Source organism: Melopsittacus undulatus, chromosome Z, assembly GCF_012275295.1.
Source record: "Melopsittacus undulatus isolate bMelUnd1 chromosome Z, bMelUnd1.mat.Z, whole genome shotgun sequence".
NCBI lineage: Eukaryota > Metazoa > Chordata > Aves > Psittaciformes > Psittaculidae > Melopsittacus > Melopsittacus undulatus.
In genome coordinates, this window is record NC_047557.1 from 5,451,203 (window position 1) to 5,468,990 (window position 17,788).

Consider the following 17,788-nt stretch of genomic DNA (forward strand, 5'->3'; position numbering starts at 1 on the left):
GGGTCTCACATGTTTTGGAAAAAGCAAAAATCTATACAACTTGGTTCAAAAGAAATCACGAGATACACCATTCATACAACTCCAGAAAGCTTTCCTTCCTAAGAAGGTGTTTCTCTCAAGTATTAGTTGTCACTCCAGGTTAGGCCAGGCTTTTTTGGAGGGTTAATTTATTTCGGTCTCTTCATTTTTGCAAAAATGATGAACTGGAAACTGTCAGATGTCAGTAATAACTAATGCATGCTCTTTTAGATTGGTTGTGTTTGAGTCTCTTCCATGGCTGTTGCCTGAGTCTTGGTTTACTCAGACATGTGGGTAGTGTGGATTTTTCCTTGAATGAGCCACAGATTTTGGTTCTGTGGCCTGCATTCTAATAGATTCTGTTAAGAATCAATAAATAACTGTGGGTGTTTCACTTGAAAAGGTACACTTAAAAAAGCCTTCAGCAACAATAAATCATTAATGAGGAAACTGATAAAACTTGTCTGTAATTTCTGTTAACAAGTTTCTAGATCTTCCTTTCATTTTTTTTTTCATTTAATTCTTCTACTTAGAGCTTTCTCTTGTGTTTGCTTCACAGAAGCATCATTAACAGGCAAAGCCTGGAAAAAATCATTATTTATCTTCAATAGCAAAGAAGATTAATTTGTTGTGCTGAAGACAAAATAACATTTTAATGATAATCAGGGGTATATAAATAGTTTTCAGTAAGAAAGATTAATGCAGTTTTGATCACTATTATAGCAGAATATTGAGGGCAAACTGCTAATACACTGGCGTCGTTGATTTTATGAACTCATTTCAATTCCTGCTGTCATACAATACACTATCTTTGCATGTTGCAGAAGCATACATAAATATAATTTTCTACACCAAATAGAATGGTTAGGAATATCCAGTGAAAAATGTCTGAACAATTATGTAAAATTGTTGTGATTCTTCGAAAGCAGGGTCTACCAAGCATTTAAGTTCTAATGTGATATTTTTATTATTACTATTTCACATTTAATGAAGGCTGTTTTGTGTGTGAGTGAACAAGATTATGTTGTACCTAGCAAGAATGTTAACATAATTTTTATACACTGCATTAATAAAACAAGTGTAATGAGCCATAGTTGTGTGCAATATCAGGTCAATGTTAGAATTAAGCTGCAAGTAATTATAATAGTAAGATTGGTTGTATTCTAATTATCCTATAGCTAATAATACAGAGATGATTGGCTGATACCAAAATTATTTTTCTGGTGGACTTTTAGTATAGACTATAACTGTTACATTGTCATTGTGCTTCCATGAAACAATATGGTCATTCGTATTTCAGTAAAAGACCATACCCCTCAAAGAGGCAGTTACTTAAGTTTTACTTTTAAATTGAAAAAAAAAATGCTGCTAGGGTGTGAAAAGTAATGACACAACGTACCTGCATTTATTCCAGGTTTTATAGCGTGAGTAATGTTAAGCAAATTTGTATTCCGTGTATCTCATAATGCAAGAATGTCTGAAAAAATTATCTCCATGAAGCTACTCATTACCAGGGAGAAGAAGTGGATGGATAGAGTTATGTTCTGAGCATAAACTGGACATTAGCCTTCAGTGAAAACATACTTCAAGTGCGAGCTGTTTGAATGCAAGCTTTTTATCAGCTGTGAACTTCAGGAAAATTTCCCAGCACACACAAGAAACAACGGGAAAAGAGCTGGGGTATGTTACATTAGCACATCAACACCAACATAAAATGCACCATTATGAGTATATCTATATTGGGTAGGATTTTCTTCATCTGGTCACTTGTTCCCTTGTTGTTCAAGAGGAGAAGCAAATGTTCTGTGCAATCAGTTAATCATCTTTCTGTGGGATGTGGTAAATGCCTATCTAGTGCTAATAATTCCATTCTGATGATTCTAAACTATTTATGACTGGTTTTGTCTCAAAGGCTTTTAAACACTTTATACAATACATCTTCCTGTACGGAATAACACATGTTTAAGAGGAGGCAGAAAGGTTACGCACTTGATTCATCACTGGTATATGCCAAAATCATGGGTTACAAAAGTCAAAAGAATTAATAGGAAGACTCCTTCATATGGCTCTTTGGATGAGAAAATCCAGATTACACCAAGCTGTAATGAGCCCACATTTGGCATCCAAATATAAAAAAACAGGCTGGCAAAGTATACTGGACTTCAGTTTTCTTTCTGGCTTATTATGTTGGAAATAGAATCATAGAACAGTTAGGGTTGAAAAGGACCTTAAGATCATCTAGTTCCAAACACCCTGCCACGGGCAGGGACACCTCACACTAAACCATGCCACTCAAGGCTTTTTCCAACCTGGCCTTGAGCACTGCCAGGGATGAAACATTCACAAATTCCCTGGGCAACCCATTCCAGTGCCTCACCACCCTAACAGGAAAGAATTTCTTCCTTATATCCAATCTAAACTTCCTATGTTTAACTTTTAATCTATTACTCCTTGTTCTGTCACTACAGTCCTTAATGAATAGTCCAACCCCAGCATACCTATTCCCCCCCCCTTCAGAAACTGGAAAGTATCTATGAGATCTCCACGCAGCCTTCTCTTCTCCAGGCTGAACAGACCCAACTTCCTCAGTCTGTTTTCATATGGGAGGTGCTTCAGTCCCCTGATCATCCTCATTGCCCTCCTCTGCACTTGTTCCAACAGTTCCATGTCTTTTTCATGTTGAGGACACCAGAACTGTACACAATACTCCAAGTGAGGTCTCATGAGAGCAGAGTAGAGGGGCAGGATCACCTCCTTCGACCTGCTGGTCATGCTCCTTTTGATGCAGCCCAGGATACAGTTGGCTTTCTGGTCTGCGAGCGCACACTGCTGGCTCATGTTCATTTTCTCATCGAGCAGCACCTCACATCCTTCTCCACAGGGCTGCTCTGAATCTAACATAATCAGTGCAGGGTAAATTAAATCAAACTAGAAAAATTTATGGAACACAAGTCTATTCTGGTGGTTCTTAGCTGTGGAGGGGTTCTGATATTTGAGGGCATTTTATGTTCTACAAATTATATAGGTTTAGTAGACAAAGCAGTTTGTTTTGGGGAAAATTTTGCCCAAGGAAATGGTTCCTAAAAGGACCATTCTGCAAAGATCTCTGCCCCATTCACAGGCAGAAACTAACTTAATTATGGCATTGACTGAGTATGTAAATTTATTTCATATATAAATTTTACAACAAAAAATGTTCTCATGCAGTTTTTATCAACAGTGGAGTTTTCAGCAGATTTTCCCCTCTTTCTCATTGTTATTTACCAGTGAACATGCTTTTTCTTGCATGAATTTCTTTATTATTCAAAATCTTCAGAAAGGTAAGAGTACTGTTTATTTTAAAGGTTGTCCATCAGTTTTTGCTCCAAGACTGTTATAATGAATACTGGCTCATCATAATTTTCAATTCATGCTGCTTAATGGATTGCATTATTCACAAGTTTCTGGTTTTGCTTCTTGTTTATTTCCCTATTAAGAAACCTATAAGCATGAGCTGAAGCAGAATCAGAATCAGGCATACATGTCCTCACTTCTGAGACCTAGAGTACTACTGGCCTTCTGGGCTCCTATCTCACTTTGAGAAGCCTCACAGTGGAGATTACCAGCAAATTCCCTTCATTTTCCTAAACTGATGAGGATCCAGGTAATAAGTTTTCTACAAGCAAGAAAACTATTCATCCATGCAGAAATTCTTGTTATTGAAGTAAATGAAAGATCATTACATGCATCGCTGAGCTCAGTGTAAAAAACAGCACTAGGCTAGTTAACTGGTGTAACTGCTGGAGGGCAGGATGGGCTGGCTGCTCTGTAAGGGCAGGGGAGCCAGGACTTAGGAACTGGGAGGATTGTAAACACGGCACATGGCTTTGTCAACACGTACAACTCACAGAGCACCTGAGTGAAATGAGCAGAGCCTATCCAGATATGGGAATCAGGGTTAGCTGAATACAGATCCTCAAATGAGTTGTGGTGAAGAGGCAAAGCCAAGGAGAAGAAGACAAACAGGAACTGCAAAGTCAGCACAGGATGAAGTCTGGTGATTACAGTCGGCATCAGCCACAGCCCAGGGATCATCAGATATGGGATATAAGTTGGATATATTAGATATAGATATATAGTTTGGATATTAGGAAGAAATTCTTCCCTGTGGAGGTGGTGAAGCACTGGCACACGGTGCCCAGAGAAGCTGTGGCTGCCCCATCCCTGCAGTGTTAAAGTCCAGGTTAGACAGGGCTTGGAGCAGCCCGATCTAGTGGAAGGTGTCCCTGCCTGTGGCAGGGGTTGGAACTGGATGACCTTTAAGGTCCCTTCCAACCCAAACGAGTCTGGGATTCTGTGATCAGGAAAGTCCATAAAGATGAGGCCTTTTCATATATGAAATTACCTAACAAAACTTGCATCAACAACTTATGGGTAAGTTGTAGGTAAAACTGTATTCAGAGGAGGACTATTTCAACCCTTTCATCCTGATCAATCCTTTAAATTCTCCAGCTCTTTGAAGAATCTGAACTTTGTAGTAGAACTTAGAACCTTAACATATCTGCATTCAAGTTATGAAAGTTTCTAATGAGTAGGTGGTGCGAGTGAGGAAACTTCTCAGAGCCCTTTGTAACCAGCAGGGTTGCAGTCAGATTTCATAAAAGATTATAGAAGCTGGGGAAAGGATCTTAGACATGTGAAGTTAAATCATCTTTCTCTCCTCTGTTTTCAAAATTATTTGATATACTAGAATGTGAATGATACAAGTTGTTACATTACAGTTACAATAAACTGCCATCTAGACTGTGCCTGTGGGGCACTGGATCGAATACTAAGCAAGTCTGTGGAAGACAGACATTTGTTTAGGGTTATGTTTTGCACATTTGTAGTGGGTTTGATTGTTTCCATTTTTAATTGCAATTAATACCTACATCTGAATCAAAATCTGTGCAAAGAAGCTGTAGCTTCTGTTATGTATATCATGATGATCTTAATTTAATTCTGCTATATACTGTGAGAGTGATAGTGTAACTTTGCTGGAACTATGAAAAAACATTCAGAGGGATTTTTTCTTTTTTTTCTCTTCAAGTTTCCTTCACAGTTCTGTCCTGTTGATTAACACAATACAAACATCATCAATATTTATATTTTAAAGACAGCAATTGAGATCTATGTGTCTGTGGCTCAATAATATGTAGATTCTGGGGTTTTTCTGGGGACAGTAGAAATGGAATTTAGAAACAGATCTGAATTAATAAGTATTAACAGTGTCTACGCTATTTCAGTGCTTTGCAGTTACCTTAGAAGGGAGTCCATTAGACTTGTAGGTGCATCCTGTATAACACAGGCTCAGAGGAATACAGTTTTTTTCCAGAGGAAAGTCACCTTTCATATCATGTAAGAATGAAAACAAATGACAAAAATTATGAAGAAAATCCTGCAGTCTGTATTGCAGATTAAGGGTTTTTCACCCCAGTAGAACCAGTAGTTTGTTCCATAAAATTAAATTCAGGTTTGTGAAATTAGTATTATAGATCTTCCACCAGGAAATTAGTAACAAGGAGCCATTTACTTTTATTAAAGACACAGAAGATCTTTGTTTTTTCAACAGGAAAGGTCTGAGTCTGCTGTATAGTCTTCTCTCTTTTTCATATATCTCTGTAGAAGTGATCATCTGTAAGGCTATAATCAGCTAGAGTAAGTAGTTATGTATGCATGCATATAACAAGTGTTTTTACCATTTACTGAATTATTATTAGCAAGGGTTTCCCCTCTCTTTTTTTGAATGCTAATAAATTAGCAGAAATGTCTAACTGTGTGGTTTCAAATAAACTTAGCTGACTTTGCCTATTTGCAAGCTATTGTGTGGGAATTGTGTAGTTTCATCTATGTGACACTGTGTCCTGCTTTGTTTATGCCTGTATTTAGATTCTAGGTGAATCTTTATTATTCCCTGACTACATGCATCTGACAGCATACAGAAAGAAGCTGATGCCTACCCAAGTAGCCATATCCCCCATATTGTGCTCACAATTAAATCTTAAATTCACATCCAGTAACCTAATTAGGACTTGGACCAATCATAATATTATATGGAATCATGGATTGGAAGGGACTTTAAAGATGGTACTTGCTGCCCTAAGGATCTCTTGAACTCCACCATTTCATGGGCACTGCAGCCAAGGCTGCCTTTGAGCTTCACAGCCAGCAATACCGAGTGGATGAGGCCCTCTACAGATAGGAGCAGCCTTGCATTCACAAGCCTTGGTGCTCATGGGGGACTTCAGCCACCCCAATATCTGTTGGAGGGACAACACAACAGGGCACAAGCAATCTGGAATGAGTTGATGATAACTTCTTTCTGCAAGGAAAGACCAATAAGGAGAGGTGATGTACTGGATCTTGTTTTCAACATCCCAGTGAAAAATTCACAGCAGCCCATCTGTCAGAGTCTACAGGTAGAAACTGCTTTGCTATTCCTCATGGGGTTTTGTGTTTGTTGTCCATGCACACCATTTTTGGATAGTGTGTATGGAGTGTTTAAACAAAGCAATTGTAAGAATACAGCACAATAAGTGTTTAATCAGGAGCATCTGCTGGGCAAACTCAAGTGGAAAAGGAGAATCTATGGATTATGGAAAGAGGGGCTGGCCACTTGAAAGGAATATAGGACAGTTGTTAGAGGATGTAGGGAGACAATTAGGATAGCTAAGGCCTCCTTGGAAATTAATCTTGCTAGTTGGATTAAGGACAATAGAAAGGGCTTCTTCAAATACATAGCAAATAAAACTAACACAATAGGCAATATAGGCCCACTGTTGAACAAGGTGGGTGCCCTGGAGACAGAGGATATAAAGAAGGCAGAAGTGTTGAATGCTTTCTTTGCCTCTGCCTTTACTCCTGCAGACTCTCCATGGGCGCGCCAGATTCCTATAGCCCCAGAAGGAGTCAGGACAAAGGAGGAGTTTGCTTTGGCAGATGAGGATTGGGTTAGGGATCAGCTATGCAATCTGGACATCTATAAATCGATGGGTCAGCAGGTCGAAGGAGGTGATCCTGCCCCTCTACTCTGCTCTCGTGAGACCTCATTTGGAGTATTGTGTGCAGTTCTGGTGTCCTCAACATAAAAAGGACATGGTACTGTTAGAACAAGTCCAGAGGAGGGCCATGAGGATGATCAGGGGACTGGAGCACCTTCCGTGTGAAAACAGGCTGAGAAAGTTGGGTCTGTTCAGCCTGGAGAAGAGAAGGCTGCGTGGAGACCTCAGAGCAGCCTTCCAGTATCTGAAGGGGGCCTACAGGGATGCTGGGGAGGGACTATTCATTAGGGACTGTAGTGACAGGACAAGGGGTAACGGGTTGAAACTTAAACAGCAGAGGTTTAGACTGAATATAAGGAAGAAATTCTTTCTTGTTAGGGTGATGAGGTACTGGAATGGGTTGCCCAGGGAGGTAGTGAATGCTCCATCCCTGGCAGTGTTCAAGGCCAGGTTGGATGAAGCCTTGGGTGATATGGTTTAGTGTGAGGTGTCCCTGCCCATGGCAAGGGGGGTTGGAACTAGATGATCCTTTCCAGGCCTTTCCAGTCCTAACTATTCTATGATACTATGATTCTATGAATGCACCCACAGGTGTTGAGGGAGCTGGCAGAGGTCATTGCTAGGCCACTCTCTATCATCTTTGGTAAATCGTGGGAAACGGGAGAGGTGCCTGAGGATTGAAAGATGGCAAATGTCACACCAGTCTATAAGAAGGGCAAGAAGTAGGACCCGGGTAATTATAGACCGTCAGCCTTACCTCCGTCCCTGGACAAGTGATGGAACAACTTATTCTTGACTCCATCTCTAGGCATATCAAGAATGAGGGGGTTATTAAGAACAGCCAACATGGCTTTATGAGGGGGAAGTCATGTTTGACCAACCTTACAGACTTCTATGAGGAAGTGACTAGGTGGAGGGATGATGGTAGAGCGGTAGATGTGGTTTTTCTTGATTTCAGTAAAGCATTTGATACTGTCTCCCACAGCATTCTCAGAGATAAGCTAAGGAAGTGTGGGCTTGATGATCAGGTAGTGAGGTGGATCAAGAACTGGTTGAAAGGAAGAAGGCAGAGAGTTGTGGTCAATGGTGCAGAATCTAGCTGGAGGTCTGTGACTAGTGGAATCCCTCAGGGGTCAGTGGTGGGACCAGTGCTGTTTAATATTTTCATCAACGACCTGGATGAGGGAACTGAGTGTACCCTCAGCAAGTTCGCTGATGACACTAAACTGGGAGGAGTGGCTGACACACCAGAAGGCTGTGTTGCCATTCAACAAGACCTGGAGAGGCTGGAGAATTGGGCGAGGAGAAACTTGATGAAATTCAACAAGGGCCTGTGTAGAGTCTTGCATGTGGGGAAGAACAAGCCCATGTACCAGTACAGGTTGAGGGTTGACCTGCTGGAAAGGAGTGAAGGGGAAAGGGACCTGGTTGTCCTGGTGGATAGGAGGATGACCATGAGCCAGCAATGTGCCCTTGTGGCCAAGAAGGCAAATGGCATCCTAGGGTGGTTTAGAAAGGGTGTGGTTAGTAGGGCAAGAGAGGTTCTCCTCCCCCTCTACTCTGCCTTGGTGAGGCCGCATCTGGAATATTGCATCCAGTTCTGGGCCCCCCAGTTCAAGAAGTAAAGGGAATTGCTTGAAAGAGTCCAGTGCAGAGCCACAAAGATAATGAAGGGAGTGGAATACCTCCCTTATGAGGAGAGGCTGAGGGAGCTGTGTCTCTTTAGCTTGGACGAGACTGAGGGGTGACCTCATCAGTGTTTACAAATATGTAAAGGGTGGGTGTCAGGATGATGGAGCTATTTTTTTTTTCAGTGATATCCAGTGGTAGGACAAGGGGCAATGGGTGTAAACTGGAGCATAGGAGCTTCCACGTTAATGTCAGGAAGAACTACTGTAAGAGTGACAGAGCACTGGAACAGGTTGTGCAGGGGGGTTGTGGAGTCTCCTACTTTGGAGATATTCAAGGCCCGCCGGGACAAGTTCCTCTGTGATGTACTCTAGGTTACCCTGGTTTGCAGGGGGATTGGACTAGATGATCTTTCGAGGTCCCTTCTAACCCTTGGCATTCTGTGATTCTGTGATCTGTAATAGAGATAAACTGGGGAGAGTCTGAGTGGTATACAGAAACAATCTGTAGGGACTGTAGTGATAGGACAAGGGGTAACAGGTTGAAACTTAAACAGCAAGGGTTTAGCCTGGATATAAGGAAGAAATTCTTTACTGTTAGGGTGGTGAGGTACTGGAATGGGTTGCCGAGGGAGGTTGTGAATGCTCCGTCCCTGACAGTGTTCAAGACCAGGTTGGATGAAGCCTTGGGTGATATGGTTTAGTGTGAGGTGTCCCTGCCCATGGCAAGGGGGGTTGGAACTAGATGATCTTAAGGTCCTTTCCAACCCTAACTATTCTATGATTCTATGATAAAGTGGTTATCCTTTGTGGACTGTTTCCTGCCAGGTGCACCTATGGTTAAGGAACGACAGTGACGAAAATGCTGTTCATTAATTGCTTCCTACAGAACTTTCTTGAAGAGTCAATCATTGTCTGCAGACACAACTAGGTTTCAGGAAAAGTTCCACAGATGTAGATAATATTAATTGTTAGGTTATGCAGGGAGAAAATTAGAAAGGTGAAGGCACACCTAGAACTTAACATAGCCACTGCCATAATGTACAATGAATAATATTTTTACAAATATATTAATGATAAAAGGAGGGCCAAGGGAAGCCTCCATCCTTTACTGGATACTACAGAAAACTTAGTAACCAAGGATGAAGAAAAGGCTGAGGTTCTTACTGCTGCCTTTGCCTCATTCTCTGATAGTCACACCAGCCATCCTCAGGGTACTCAGCTCCCTGAGCTGGATGGCAGAGAAAGGGAGGTGATTGAAGTAACCATAATTCAGGAAGAAATAGTGAACTCCTGTTCCACTTAAACATACACAGGTTTATGGAACTGGATGAGTTCCACCCAAAAGTGCTGCAGGAGCTGGCAGAGAAGAGCTTGCCAAGCCACTCTCCATCATCTATCAGAAGTCCTGGTCTAGTGGGCAACTAGACAAGCGACCTCTGTCTCACTACACCTATTTTCAGGTAGATGTACAGAGTGATAAGGTCCCCCTTGAGAAGGATGGAGCAAGGAGGTGTCTGGTCTCTTCTCCCATGTAGCAAGTATATGTGCAGGGGAAATGGCCTGAAGTTGTGACAGGTGAGGTTTAGACTGGATAGCGGAAAAAATTCTTCACTGAAAATGTGGCCAGGCATTGGAACAGGCTGCCCAGGGCAGTGATGGAGTCACCATCCCTGGAAGTACTAAAAGAAACATGTAGATGAGGCCGTCAGTGATGTGATTTAATGGTGGAATTGGCCGTGCTGGGGTAACAACTGTGTAATTGGCAGCCTTGGGTAACTGATGATTTTAAAGATCTTTTTCTACCTACTTGATTCAATGATTCTATGATTCTATGAGTAAGAACATTGCGTACTTACGCTGAGTCTAACATTTGGAACTCAAGAGCATTTCATAAATACAGTGAAAATTCTCAAAACTATAGTAAGGTAGTTGTCTTATATAACTAGGAAATCCTGTGGGACAAGCAGAAAAAACATTATCCTTCTCTCTTCATATTTGAAGTGACCCTTAAACTGTCAGAGTTTTCCATGGGATTCTAATCAGATGGGTCTAGTGAGAGAGAACCTTGATCCAAGGGACAGTTTGCACTTCTCTGAACTGCTTTTGGTGTTGTGCAAGATGGCCTTTTATTCAGTGTCCAAAGTGAAGGTGAATACATTATTTAGAATGACTTCAAATCAATGCATTTATTAAAGATTATATCCAACTGAAAGTGTACATCAAATGACACATCCTGACCAAAGTGAAAAGTGTTTTACAGCACTTCCAAAAACTTTGACGGTGCAGAGGAATCAGAGTTGTATGAACCTCCTGCTTACCCCTTTGTTGTGAGTAGTCCTTGTAGGATTACTATATGAAATACGGATGATCTATATGCAGGTTATATTTTTTTCTCTCAATTCAGAAGAAGACCTCAAAATTCAGTTTTTACAGGACAAAATGTTTACAGGGTTTGATCTACTACCAGGATATGTTGTGAGCCTTGAGTTGAGCCTCAGAGTAATTATTTTAGAATCTGAAGCTACATGTACTTTTTAATAATCATAGGAAATGGGTTATTACATAGCAATTTATTTATTTAATATATCAAGTTATTTAATTTTTTTCCTTTCCAAGTACATATTTCTATGAGTTGCTGATGTATTGTCTGAGTGGTTTCCTGTAGCACAATAAGCAAAATGTTCACCATCTGTCACACATGGCTCATCCTTAGCATAGGAGGAGTGATATATGATCAACTAAGTGTTCTGTTTTGTTTTGTCAATGTTCTGTTTTGTTTGATTTTTTAAATACATTCTGCTGTATATTTATCTTAGAAAAAGTAGTTTAAAGAAAAATAATCTTGGTCTTGAATGAAATATGACATTTCAGTTTTAGATCCTTAAAAAGAGTTATTTCTATAGTTGGTTTTAAGAAAGCTTTGTATAAAACTTCATTGTTGCTAGAGAGGATTTTAATGGTGGTTTAAAAATCCTTATTGCATTTGAAAAGTAAAGTTATCAACCATAGTCTTTATTCAGACACTTCAGGTAATGCTTCAGATATTATACCCAAGGCGTTTAATTGATTATATTTAATTTAGGTATTCCAATGTGTTTAATCTGGGTCATTAAACACCTGGAGCATAATATCAGAGATTGTGAGTATCCCTGACAAGGTGATGTCATGTGCTAGGAACCAGATCTAATGTAATCCTTGAAAAGAGGCACATCTATCAGAGCATGATGTTTGATGACTTCATGACAGAGTTTCCTGCATCATAAGCAGGAAGTGGGAACATGAGTTTCAGCTATAAAAACCCATCCCTGATTTCCTCAGTGAACACTGTGCATGGCACATCAGAAATTGCACAGGTTTGTTTAACAGGTAGTCAGATCTTTTAAATTTAGCATACAAGATGGGCCATGAAGCCTTTGATAGGCAGCTGTTAGAGATGACTGTACACTTAGTGGGTCATCATGTAAGTCTTGAATAGACAAGTCCCTTAGGTTTTAGCTGTAGATAGTTATTCTTGAACATCAGGTTAGGTGAGTGTTAAAAAATGAGGTGCATGCGTTCATCAGTAGGAAGATAAATAAGCATAATGCTTCTGCATCCATACGGTCTCTGTGAGACTGTGACATCAGCCATATGCATTTACCAGGTTTGTCAGAAATAGCTCAATACTGAGAGCCAAACATCAAACCTAGCTGCCTAAAAGACACGGGGAAAGCTTGGGATTTCTTCAGGCTCAAAAAGGAGCAACAGAGGTTGCTCAGAGGAAAAGAGAGACATACCTAATTAAAAAAACTAATTCAGAAATGAGAATCTATTCTGGAATCAGTGAGAAGAGGCCAAGAAGCAAATAGCGGGAGAATCACCAAAAGCTGTATTTGCTAGATCTTAAAAAAAGAAATCAAAGTAAATAGGAAAAAATACAAACCCAAGATAAATGACAGGAGAATGTGGAAGGATGAAGCGAATCAGCCACTCACAGAGGCTGTGTCTGACACAATATGCTGTTGAACTGTGGCCCTGAAGTTAAACTTATGTCTTGTTTATGTTTTAAAGGAGATTGTGTTGAAAATGAGCAATAGTAAGATGTTTGCAGGAGGTGATGGAGTAGAAGTGAAAGTTGTCATAGTCTTAAATCTTAAAAAATAAAATATCCTTACCTCAGAACTGGACAATGTACATCCTAGAATTCAGAATGAAATGGAAGATAAAATTGCAGGTCTGGTGCAAAGGGGGTTTTAGTCAGTATCTTGAAAAAGATAAACATGGTGTCTGTGCTTAAGAAAAAGACAAAAGAGAAGGTTCTGTACGCTTGAAGAATAACAGTATATAAAGGAAAACATATTTTGAACAAAAAGTTCTATAAGTGAATTGACTGAAGCTAGACTATTTGATGATCTGGAAAACAAAATTGACTTCAATTTTTTTACTGTTTTGCAAAACAAAGTATCTTAGCTGTTTTACATATCAAAGAAGAAGGTGCCTTTTCTGTTTTCCTTCGTTTTTTCTTCTTTACAAAAACCTCCCTCTCGGACCACTGGGAGATCAAGACCATGTCATGTAGTTCTGGCAATGGGATTTCTTTATTCTTTTGCTAAGGTTTTAATTTTCAGAAATTAATAGAATCTTACAATGTTTTAAGTGGTTTTAATTCACTGTCATTTAATCATAGAACAATTAGGGTTGGAAAGGACCTTAAGGTCATCCAGTTCCAACCCCCTTGCCGTGGGCAGAGACAGCTCACACTAAACCGTGTCACACAAGACGTCATCGAACTTGAACACTGAACACTGCCTTAAACACTGTCTTGGATGGATCATTCACAACCTCCCTGGGCAACCCATTCCAGTGCCTCACCACCCTTACAGGAAAGAACTTCCTCCTTATATCCAATCTAAACTTCCCCTGTTTACGTTTGAACCCAAATTGGGATAAGTTTTCAATTAGCAATAATCAAGTCTCAGATTAACCTCATTGGCTATGATGCTACTACTGAGCAAACCTGTGATGTGACAAAGACATGAAAAAACACTCTCCTAAGAAGTACTAACATATCCTCTGACTCAGAGGATGTTTTTTCCTTTGTTGTCACTTTTTGCCATATGTGGACAGCATTTGCCAACTGAAGAAGATGTATCAGTTCAAAAACTCCACCCTGTGACACTCTATTCCCTGATGCTCAGAAAGCAGGCATTAACAGCACCCCTGCCACATTTCTAAATAACTGAACTTTGATAAATAGGCTTAGTTTTCTGGATAATGATAAGGGTTAGTTCTTCTGAAATCTTGAGGAAGATTCTAACTACTCTTCTGTTTGAAAAAAAAAAATAATAGAAAAGTGCAGAAAAAATGTGAAAAAATATATTTTCCTTCTCTTAGGAAGGTAGACAGTGTACACAGTACAAAATAAATTCCAACTACTACATTAATGATAACAGTAGAAAGGCTTGAATAATTAAATGATTATTGTATACAGGGAATTCAATGGGATTTGTAATTCACAAAAGTTTTTCAATTATTTAGATTCCTAAAGTGGAAAAAGAAAAAATTGAAAAGGAAATTGAAAATCCCATTAACCGCTCCTACTAGCTGCGCACCTACACACACCCATGTCTGGTGCCCTCTGCAACTGCAGATGGTTTAAGACAAAGGGTGTCTTTAGGGAGTGACAGCCAGAAAAACACAATTGGTTTTGGAAGAAGCAGTATCTATTCACATATATAGCCCAGAGAATAAGTGAAAAGCTCAGAGATCATTTTAAAAGCTATCTAACCCCATAACAAATGTTCCCTTGGATATTAATAGTTCATTTGGGGCCGTGTCCTGTCAATATGCTTATTTGATAGTTTGCTGCTTGTTACAATAGCAAGTATCATTGATATATTTCTGCTTGAGCTGGATTTTTTTACAGTCACTGAGGATTCAACTAGCTTCTTTTAAACTGTTCATTTCCTTTCGCAATATTGTTACTTACAAAATTGTACATCAAAATGTGAAAATAATTCTATTTTTATTATTTTGATAAATTGGATTTTCCACAAATAGTGTTTACCAAAAAAAAAACATTGCTCTTGAAATTTATCTGGAAAAAAGTCACATTTTCTGATTGGCTATAGCTATGCCTAAATCATGTCATTTCAAACACTGTAAATATTATGAACTTGACAGAAAGCTCATCAAAGTAATTGAAAGGAATTCCACTGACTTTCGTCATACCCTGTGTCTCATAGTAAGCAGCTTCACAGTCAAGCTCAAATACGTTACACCAATTACTAAATTATACCATGATCATGTTTGCTGTTTCCATGTCTGGTAGAGCTATGAAACTCGTGATTAGCTGGGTTTTTTTTCACCATCCCTGGTTTAGATTGAAATTTATAATGTCCTTTCAAAGTACTTCAATATATGTAGGGGTTTCTAATCAACACATTTTTGCTCATCTGCTGCTGCAGTAGCAGGGAATATTTCCTCTGTGTACAGTGGACATCAGATGAGATCTCACACATTTTAGTATGCTGTTAGCTGTATATACTTTAATAGGTATAATGCCTGTGTCTGTGTGTAACTACAGCAAAAAAGAAAAACAAAACAAAAAACAAAAAACCCAACAAAAAAAACAAAGAAATACCCTTTAAAGCCCCAAAATAGCATTTAAAAATTTGAAATTATATCCCACTTAATCAAAAAAGAATTAAAAGAGAATAGCATAGGATACTTAGAGATCACTGAACTCTGTAATCCCACAGAAAAGAATTTGATGGTGCATCATTAACTAATATGAAATAGGATGATAATACCATCAAAGTTTTAAGGGAGAGTCCCTTTTAACAGATTGGCTGTATAGAAATCATTCTTGCAAGTTCATTTGTCCTCAGAGAATCCAAAAGGCCAGATAAACAAAGAGGGAAGTAAACAGCAAAGTCAGGGCAGCCATTCACTACCTTATAGCTCTGAAACAGTGATGTAAGGCAACAAGAGGAAATTTCACTGGATATGCTATAACAGCACAAAAAATGAAGGGCCTGACTCTTCCCCTGGTAAGTCTTGGGAGCACTTCTATTGCCTTCAGTGGAAGAACTGCTGATGGGGGACAATTTAGAGAAGAAGGAAAATCAGATTCCAGGCTTGTCAATCTGACTGCCTTCATTGCCACTTTAATTTTGAAAAAGTGCAAAATGAAAAGGCTCCTTTAAAAAGAGTAAAACAAGTTGCTCAAAGCACCTACAGGCTCTTACTGAAGTTTCATCTGATACCTTCACATAGAAGAAAAACAACCATCTATTTTATAGCTTTACAAAAATGGGATCTTGGATGATTGAGTTTTATGATGACTTGAGTTTGCTACTTTCAGTTACAATACTAATTAGAATTTGGAGAGGGACATTGATTAGATGATGCCACCCAAGTGATAGTTCTTAATGATGCAAAACGGGAGCCTCAAAACTAAATTGTGTTTTTAAAACTCATTATGCTCATAGGGCCTGTATATATCCCTGTCTTTTGCAGCTTGAGGCCAGCAATAATGTTGCTTCATTATTGTAATATGAAGGAAATAAGGAAGAGAAAAACAAGAAACTATTCCTTCTGTATTTAGAGAGAGAGACTGTACAGGCAATTCAGTGAAGATAAGCACTAGAGGAAAGTATTAAAGTAAAAATTGTAACATTTGGATTACATGATTAGGGAGCATTATTTATTCTCATTTCTACCACTTAACCTGTTCAGCAGCCATAGACAATTATTCTCCATCATACAACTTTGAAAGTATGTAAAGTAATTCTTTATTTCGCTGCATGTTAACCAATAAGAATTGAAATAACATACACAGCTTAGCATACTATATGTGCTTAAAGGGCCTAAGGTGAAAAAGAAACTTTGGCTTGGGCTGCACCCTGCAGGTGCTATTGCAGTGCTGTTTCCATATTAGAAGTTGAATAGATTGGCTGTTCTCCAGTTCTTTCATTCAGTGTGGGTTTATTTCCTTCTGAGTGCTTTTAAGTCAGTGTATTTGGTAGAAACATAATTCTCAGTCACTGGAGGGGATTTGTGCATGCTAAGAAAGAGCTACCAATGCTTTGGTTTGAAATCTACAGCTGCAGGGAAAATTTAACTTCTTAGGGAAAGGAGAAGTAGAGATCTACCACACTGCTCAGGATACCTTTGAAAAATTAGAGGAGCAGAACTCACACGAATAAATATGTTCCTTCCTTTTCTCCAGTTCAGAACCATTTATTTTTTCTTCAGAGTGAGAAGTTACAATAGTCCACATTATCTTGCTTTAAAATGCAAAATAAAGGGGCCTTCCTCTAAGGGAATGTCGCAGCAAAAGTATGCTCTGCTTCTCCATAGTACTTTTACAGTGACTGATATATTTTCATCACCTTCACTTCTTGTTCATCTAGAGAAGATTAATTCACAAAACAAAAAATAAAACTACAGAACTACAGTTACAGCTTGTCAAAAGGTATTGCCAAAGTCATTATGAAATGTCCTATTATAAACATCTTTGTTTCCTTTATGAAGAATTAAAGAATCCAGAAAGTAAAGTGAGTGTACTTACAAATCATAACTAGCTCCTTAATTGGAAGAGGGAGGATTTTTAGATCATGCCTGCTTAGGTCAAATGAATTATTAAATAAATAATAATTGATTGATAAAAAGAAATCTTCAACAAAGGAAACGAAAAAAATATCACATGAATAAATCTGTTGCCTGAAACTGAAACTTAGTAGAAAACAATTTACAGAAAATCCATTTCCTAAAACATTATTACTTTGGTTGCTCATAGAGTCTGTTAAAAAGAAATGAATGCCAATTTCATTGACATGAAAGGGATCCATTCTTGGTTTGATAAATAGTTCGACTGATGCTGCAAATATGAAAGGACTTCTGAAAAATGTTTTATATATAAAGATGACAGTTTTAGTTAATGAAGTTTGGAAAGTTGCCTTAAGAAGAATATATGCAAGATAATGTTAAGTGCACATATAAAGCAAAATACAGAGAAATACAATTTTAAATTAATTCCTTCTTCATTTTTTCAAGCAGTGGTAGAAAAATACAAAAAATAAAAGTCGTAGAATGATACCATATGTATCCCTACATATCAAAATATAGAGATCTCAG

At 38.8% G+C, this 17,788-nt stretch overlaps 1 protein-coding gene and 1 non-coding gene across 2 annotated transcripts in view; one reads left to right on the top strand and one right to left on the bottom strand.

Moving 5' to 3' along the window:
* Positions 1-17,788, top strand: part of RIT2 (Ras like without CAAX 2) — a 201,488-nt gene that overhangs the window by 130,173 nt on the left and 53,527 nt on the right. The window lies entirely within an intron of this gene.
* On the bottom strand, positions 13,584-13,666 carry LOC115946947 (U4 spliceosomal RNA). The gene has a single exon (XR_004080954.1). It is a non-coding gene; the product is annotated as a U4 spliceosomal RNA (small nuclear RNA).